Source organism: Nicotiana tabacum, unplaced genomic scaffold (genome assembly GCF_000715075.1).
Source record: "Nicotiana tabacum cultivar K326 unplaced genomic scaffold, ASM71507v2 Un00305, whole genome shotgun sequence".
NCBI classification, from domain to species: Eukaryota; Viridiplantae; Streptophyta; class Magnoliopsida; order Solanales; family Solanaceae; genus Nicotiana; species Nicotiana tabacum.
In genome coordinates, this window is record NW_027438542.1 from 61,033 (window position 1) to 70,198 (window position 9,166).

Genomic DNA, 9,166 nt, shown 5'->3' on the forward strand with positions numbered 1-9,166 from the left:
CGGAAAATGCTTCACGATCGCGAAGAACAAACTCCCCAACTCTTCTGGACAGCCTCTAGTATAATGGTCATAACATTTTGTACATAACTCCAAATTTCGATTGGTTTAACTTTCTGAAAACTAGACACCAAGAACTATAACTTTCATTTGTTACAAAACTCCCAGTTCCTTATATATTGTTAGATATAAGCTTACAAATTCAGCCCTGTGCAATACAGATTTCCAAATTCTTCCCAGACAGCTTATAGTTTATCCACCATAACCTTTTACAAACAACTCCAAATGACATATGGTTTATATTTCCAAAAACTAGACATCAAGGGCTACAACTTTCATTTTTGGATCATCTCCAAATTCCTTATAGATTGCGAGATATAATCTTCGAAAATCGGCTCAGTGCAGCAGAGATTTTGTTTTACGCAATCGCGAAAGAGCTTCCGCGATTGCGATTCACAAGGTTCTTAACTGCTGTTTGCTCTTCGCGAACGCAACCCAATGTTCGCGATCACGATGCACACCTCTGTAGGCAGAAACCAGCAACTAAAAATGGCCTTGAAATGGTCCGAAACCACCCCGAAACTCACCCGAGCCTCCTCGGGACCTCAACCAATTATACCAACAAGTCCTAAAACATCATACGAACTTAGTCGAAGCCTCGAATCACATCAAACAACGCTAAAACTACGAACCGTACCTCAATTCAAGACTAATGAACTTTGAACTTTCAAATTCTATATCTTGTGCCGAAATACATCAAATCAATTCGGAATGATTGCAAATTTTGCACACAAGTCATAAATGACATAACGAAGATATTTCAATTTCCAGAATCGGATTCCGACCTCGATATCAAAAAGTCAACCCCCCGGTCAAACTTTTCAAAAATTCAACTTTCGGCATTTCAAACTTAATTCCACTACGGACCTCCAAAAAAATTTCTGGACAAGCTCCTACGTAAAAAATCACCATACGGAGCTATTGGAATCATCAGAATTAAATTCTGAGGTCGTTTACACATAAGTCGACATCCGGTCACTATTTTAACTTAAGCTTTAAACCTTGGAACTAAGTGTACCAATTCATTCCAAACACTCACCGGACCCGAACCAATTGCCCCGGCAAGTCACACAACAACTGTATAGCCCAATTTGAGCAGTAAATGGGGAAACGGGGTTGTAATACTCAAAACGACCGGTCGGGTCGTTACAATATATGATAATGAAATAAGATTCTCATGCTCCTGGACTGGTAAAAATAACACGCCATAGTGTAAGCATGTGCAAAGTCTGTTATCACACTTCAAATCGGCGATTTAACGCAGAAATAGTAACTACCCCATTTATTCGGGGGAATTAGCCTCTTTGTAACCTCAAATGTAGCCCAGATAGTTTTCAAAAAAGGTACGAACATAAGAGACTTTATAACTTTACGCTTAACAGTCAACTCTAGGCATATCATAGCCTAAGCATTCTTTCAAGTAGGAATACTTGCCCCGATACCCACACATAGGCTCAACCTCACATATATGTGCACTCATAGCGTGTAGCTATCACAAATAATTAACTCAACTAGTGCCTCCACTGGGCTTTAAATAAAATAGGCACCTCAAATAGGTTGCAACCCCGAAACAATATACTTCTGAGAACTCCCAGTCTCCAAATTCATCGAACACATAAATCACCGTAACTGATCCGAACTCCAGCACTAAAATGACTAACACATCTTCCATTCACGATAATCCCATGGGGAATACTTTCATAATTCTTCCTTTCCACATAGCAATAATTTGAATATCATCAGTCTATCAACCAGGTGAGTACTGTAATACCGATGAACATCCGTAAGTCAAAAGACAACGTGCCTTCTGAAATGCGAACCCTTCTCAGGAATTACCAAGCAGTTATAACACCCATCAAAATATCTAAATCTGACCACGCTGTCCAATATTCGTTACCTTCTCTTCAAGACTGAACTGTGACCCTTTACATGTAAATCCTAATCCCTCACAACACACCACATCTATTATGCCATCATGTGAAAAACACAAGAATCCTATTATCAACATTTAGTCACCAACAATTTACATACTCTATTAGTTTGAAACCGTTCTCTTGCTTCTTTCCAGGAGGAAATCACAATACACAACACATTCTCCACACCGGTAGAAAAGTATCTGATTCAAACCATGGTAGAAACCATCATGAACACTTTGAAATCCATCTGCATATAACCAAGCTATTAGAACTAAATTCCTCTAGCTCGACCAAACCATGTAGGTCACCAAAACCCAAGAATATTGCCACTTATACGTTTTTGAATCCATTATCACCTTCTCGAGAGTCACCCATTTTGCTCAAATCTGAATATTACACCGCCCAAACTTGCTGAAAGACACGTGCCTCATTAGCACAACAACACTCAAAGAAGTAACTCTACTTTAATACCACATATCAAATTCATACACAGTGCGCACTACATCATTCACAAATAACAACTCACTCATCCCACGATTTTCATATACTCATAAGTATAATATAACCAGTATCCAGGAATTTCCTTACTAGAGTCATTCTCGAACTCCACCTATGCAAGTCATCACTGATTCACAAGTAAACCTCAGGTCAAAACAAACTTTTGACACATAGCCATGAATTAAATTACCGATAGAAGAATCCCTTACTTGGCTCAAAGCCATAAATCAAAACATTCGATAACTCCCAATAACCATACTCTCTTACTGCCATAATGCTGCAGTCAGTTCAATGGAAATTCTTCTCAAGCTCATGCAACACCAACCATAAAATCCCTCGATCATTCTCTTGTCACTCAAGTCAAGTTTCTCAGCTAGATTCAATTTCAAATCTCCGCACATACGCCCTGCTGGCAGAAAAGAAACTCTCCACTCCTATATAAGGAACATTACCGAACGTATGAATCTAAAAGCACTATTTACAACTGAAGCTACCGAGCTTAAGTTGCAGTCTAAACCTGGCCTCAAGTCCTCTAGATTGGCCCATCACCAAAACACATAATACACATCTCGAACCTCGTTCATAGAATCACAAGCCGGTGATGCACAGTTGATAGCGAGCGGTCATGTACACATAAGAATACGTGCAAGAAATTCAAAGAGTTATATCTCAAGCTGAATCAATCTCGCACGATAAGGAAAGAAAGATAGGAAGTATATATCTTAAATTCCCTGTAGCCTCTCGAAGATAAGTATGGACGTCATCATACCGATCCGCAAGACTCTACTAGACACTTGCTCATGAATTGTAGAACCTATGAACCTAGAGCTCTGATACCACCTTGTCACGACCCAAAATTCAACTAGTCGTGATGGCACCTAACCCAGCCCGTTAGGTAAGCAAATTACCAACTATTCAATTACAATGATAATTATTTAAAAGAAAATATCTAAAAATAATACATTTTCCCAAGAACTGGTAGTACAAATCATGAGCTTCTAAGAATAAAGTATACAAAGCGGAAATGAAATAAATACATAGCTTGTTTGAATAATACATAAACAGAGATTTTATAAATCTAAGGCTACCCTGAACAAGCGGCAGCAACAATAGGAATGCAGGTACATCTTCAAATTCGGAAACCATTGAACACAGCCACAACGGCAGCCAATATCTGCACGCAATGTGCAGAAGTGCAGTATCATTACAACCGACCCCATGTACTGAGTAAGTAACAAACCTAGCCTTATGTTGTAAGCAGTGATGAGCTTCTACCAAGGTCGGGTCCAAAACCACTAGTCCACAACAGCCCATAACAACATAAAGCAAATAATACCAGAAGAAACACAGAGATAAAATGCTCAGCCAAATCATGATTTCAAAAATAATAGTTCTTCCTTTCAAATACATCAGTGAAAACCCAAATCGTTTGCCGAAGTTGCCAAAAATATGAATAATTTGAGAACATTAATTTTTTCAAAATCCTTTCAATAATAAATAAAATATCTCATTTTCTTTCCCAGATAACCAGTGTAAAACAAATGCATCACTATGCCCATCTGTCAACGTGTGTGAGAAATCATGAATAGTGTGATACCGTACAGCATGAGGAAAACACATCTCTATTCATATATGTCATGTGTGCATGTCAATGAAATGTATCTCATAGATTGCACTCATGTACTCACACTCTCTCAGAGTACTCAATCTCATTGTCTCGCATTCTCTCTCACTGTGCTCAGCACACTCAATCACTCAGCGCTATACAATACCTGCTGCGGCGTGCAGCCCGATCCCTGTTTATAGTCGACTGCACTCACTGGGGGTGTGTACAGACTCATGCGGGGCTCCTACAGCCCAAGCACTATAAGCACGGACAACTCACGTGCCATAATATAAGCCAATAAGTTATGCTGCAGGTGGGCAGCCCTGATCTATATAATAGTAACAATATATATAGAGCCAACATGGCCTACTGCGGCGTGCATCCCGATCCCAAAAATATCCTCACAATCAGTCCCTCGACCTCCCTCAGTCATCAATCTCTCCAATCTCTCTCTCATGGGCTCACAATGTCATGAGAATAGCCCAAAAATGATGATATGATGTATCAATAAATAACAACAGAGACTGAGATATGATATGCAATGAAATGAATATGAGTGAGTATGAATTTTCAACATAACCAATAATTCACAACAATATGACCTCTGTGGATCCCAATAATACTGGCACATAGCCTCAAAATAATTTTTAATATGCTCTTCAGCTCAATTTCTTTAACTCATAAAACCGCATGAAAAATGCCAAGATTATTTAACTACAAAATTCCACATAAACAATTATATCACAATTTCTATAGTGCACACCCACACGCCTGTCACCTAACATGTGCGTCACCTCCCAACAATTCACAAAATACATATATTCAGGGTTCATACCCTTAACTCAAAGATTAGAAGAGTTACTTATCTCGAACAAGCCAAATCCAATGTCGAGCAAGCTAAGCAATGCTCCAGAAATTCCACTATGTGCGTATCAACTTCCAAACGGCTCGAATCTAGTCACAATTAATTTGATTCAGCTCACAAAAATTATAGGAATTAATTCCATATCAAAATACTAATATTTTCCAAAAATCTGAAATTACACCCCAAAAATCACTCGTGGGGCCCACGTCCAATAAAACTCGCAAAATCCGAATCCCCATTCCACCACGAGTCCAACCATACCAAAATTACTCAAATCCGACCACAACTTGGCCTTCAAATCCTCAATTAAAGTCTTTGAAGTTTTCTACCATTTTCAACCCAATATTTACCCATTTGAACTCAATAATTTTTCCATAAACCTTATTGATATGTATAAATAATACTATTACACCCAAGAATCATACTCTCAATCATCCATCTTTACCCAAACTCGAAATTGAAAACTAGGGGTTAGAACCTAACCTCTTGGGTGAAGATCTTGATATTTCCTTGTTGGATTTCAAAGCTTGAACAAGATCTTGATGAACAAAGCACTTGATCTTCTTCCTCTCTCTAGAATACTCTCCCTTCTCTCTAAAAATATCAGAGTTTTGCTCCAAAATGAGTCCCCAAGACTATTTATCAAAATGGGGTCAGGTTATGAAAATAGAAAAATTAACCCTCCGAAAGCAGGTCTGCGGTCGCATAATGGGCCGCAGAATGGGTATGCGGGTCGCAAAATGTACCGCAAAATCGATGCATAGAAATGAGCTTCACTGGACAGGTTTGTAACCATTTTGCGGTCGCATAACTACTTCTGCAATCGCATAATGGTTTTGCGATCGTAGAATCGCATTTTTCCAGCCTTTGGTAATTTGGTTATAATTTCTGGTAGGAATATCCAAATGATGAACGGTTTAAAGCGTTAGAAACTAGACTCAAAGATATATAATTTGATAGGTAATATACCATATAACACTTCGTATCATGAGAGGTATGCTCATTTGAAGTTGGGTCTTGTGCGAACTCACTTGAACTTTAGTCTATTATGAAATTTCCAACTTCTACATTCGATGTCGAAACCTATCGAATCAAGTCCGATTGACCTCAACTTTTTCACACAAGTCATAAATGATATAATGAAGCTATTCCAATTTTCATAATCGGATTCCGACCTCGATATCAAAAAGTCAACCGCCCCGGTCAAACTTTCCAAAAATTCAATTTTCGGCATTTCAAGCCTAATTCCACTACGGACATCCAAATAATTTTTCGGAGACGCTCCTAAGTCCAAAATCACCATACGGAGTTATTGGAATCATCAAAACTCCATTACAGGGTCGTTTATACATAAGTCGATACTATTTTAACTTAAGTTTTCAATTATGAGACTAAGAGTCTCATTTCACTCTGAAATCCTTCCGGACCCGAACCAACTAACTCGATAAGTCATAAATGAAATGTAAGGCATAAATTGAGTAGTAAATGGGGGAACGGGGTTGTGATACTCAAAACGACCGGTCGGGTCGTTACACTCTGTGGGTTCGACATCTGACTTTTGAGTGACTTTATTACTTGACGGCCATGTATACTTGCGTGTACTTGGGGAACCAACAATTTCTCCTTTGCGAAGGCAAACTTAATCATTAAAGAAAATACTGATCTATTGCGACAACTATAGATCCTTTATCTAGTTTCTTAATATCCCATTGCATGGGATGTGATAGACAATGTGATTAACAGTTATGTTTGATACGCAAAAGATATTTTACCAAAACTTTCTAGCTTAAATTTCTACTTCATGTGTTATTATTTTTTTTATTCATCTCTATTTTGTAGGGTTCTGTTTGATTCATTTATGTATTGTAGGGATTGGTACCAAGAATTCCTGAATTACTACCAAATTTTGAGCATCGAATGTGTGTTAGGCACTTATGGTCTAACTGTTCAAAAACTTGGATAAGTGAGGAGATGAGAAAGCAATTTTTGAGGTATTCTAAGGCTAGTTTTGAGGTGAAGTTGAAAGAAGAACTGGTTGGGAAAACTTGAATATGTGAAAGCCTATTGAAGTATAACAAAGAGTATTGATGCAGAGCTTTTTTTCTTGAACACTTCAAATGTGATATTGTAGAAAATAATATGTGTGAGACCTTTAATTCTTGGATATTGGCATCTAGGCACCAGTCTATTATTAGCATGTTAGAGGACATTAGATATAAAATAGTTAGGAGACATGTTGATATGATAAAGTTTGCAGAGATTTGGATTACAGACATTTCTCCTATGGCAAGGGTGATTCTAGAAGAAAATAAGGAGTTTTCTAGGAAATGCAAAGTTTTGTGGTTTGGAATTGATGGGTTTGAGGTTGATGAGTATTAATACATATATATAGTGAACTTGAGGAGAAGAACATGCACTTGTAGATCCTGGCAGTTAAGAGGGATCTCTTGTGCACATGCAATATGTGCAATCTATCACCAAGATAAGAATAAGAACCATATAATTATGTGGATAACTGGCATAGAAAGGAGACATTTCTCAAGGCAAATCAACACTTTCTTGAACAAATCCCTAACATGAAGATGTGTCCTGACACTAATAACATGGTAATTGAGCCTCCAGCACCAAAGCCAATGTCAGGCAGACCCCCCAAAAAAAGAAGAAAGGCCAAGAATGAGCCTTAAAAAATGAAGTATGGCAAGCTCTCCAAGAAAGGAGTGAAGATGACATGTTCAAAATGTCATCAAGGAGGCCATAACAAGTATTCCTTCCAATCAAGGGCAAGTTGTAATGTTTTTCACCTTTCTTTTAACTTCAAATGCTAACTTAAATAAATGTTATAATTGGAAATTTTTTTTAGGGTGGAATTGGAGAGTCTACAAGTAGACAGTCAACTCAAGCAATTCAAGAAAACTAAGGAAGTCAAGCAACTCAAGAATCTAGTGCAACTAATACAAGCAGTGGCAGAGGGAGGGGAAACAATACTAGATTTGGCATGAGTGCATTCCAAATGCACCTCCAGCAACTGCTCCTAGAAAACTTATTGTTAGGGTTAAAAGAGCAATCAAATGGGACTAAGGATGTGAAGGATACTAGTGCATTCAATATTGATCTTGATTTTAAACCTTCTGGGCTTAAGTTTAAAGGCAGAAATGCTATTACTACTTCCCAGCTACAACAACTAAGTGAAAACAGGAGAAACCAAATTGGATCTTCATCAACTACCTCTTCAGTTGCAAGTCCAGCCCCTCCAGCACCATAATGCAAAAGAGCATCCTCAAGAATGTAGTTGTGTTAGGATTATGCTATTTTGAGTTCATGTATTTTGCTAAGTATCCAGACTTGGATTAATTATTCTATCTTTTTTGGGTCACTAGTTAACATTATTTTAAGAAGTTATATTCAAGCTTTGTTGCATTTCTATTCAACTTTTGGAAATATGACTGGTGTTGTATAACACTTTAGTTGTGAATGCAATTTAAATTCTATTGGTAGCCTCAACATTCGTGCTATTTGTTGCTTTTATAACATGAGTTGGCAGCCTCAGCATCCTTTACAACAGTTGTGAATGCAACTGCTGTGCTTTTTCTTCAAATGAACATAAGATATGGCTCATAAGGTGGACTGTATATGCTTGGTAAATCTGGAAGATGGTAGGTTGCGATGGATGTTTTGTTGAGTACTTATCAGATGAGTTCAATTACAACTTCAACATGTTAGCACTTCGAATTCCATATTTGAACCAGTACATAAAAAAAATGACAGAAAATTTCTTCAATTCATTGAAATAAGGCTACAGACCACAATTACATTCACACAAACTACAAGTTAAGAAACATCCAAAATATATCAACCACCATTACAAACGCAAAATACAAGAGCTAAGGCTTATATTACATAATGGCATCAAAACGCTTCTACTCCAACAACATGCAGAACCACAACAACTTCAACGATCGAAGGCACAATAGCAAACCCAGATATTTAGTATTATTACTATAACATAAGCCAATTTCTTCCTCCGTATTCTTGCTCGTGCCCTTTCTTCTTCAAAAGTTTTGACCCTGTTCAATAAACCCCAAATAACCCTATTTGCTTGGCTAGGAAACTCATCATTAACCCACCTAAAATACTTACATCCACCTTTGTCCTTCAAAAAAAAAAAGAAATTGATTCAAACTAAAATCGGGGATAACATAGTAAAAATAATTAATTGTAGTTAAT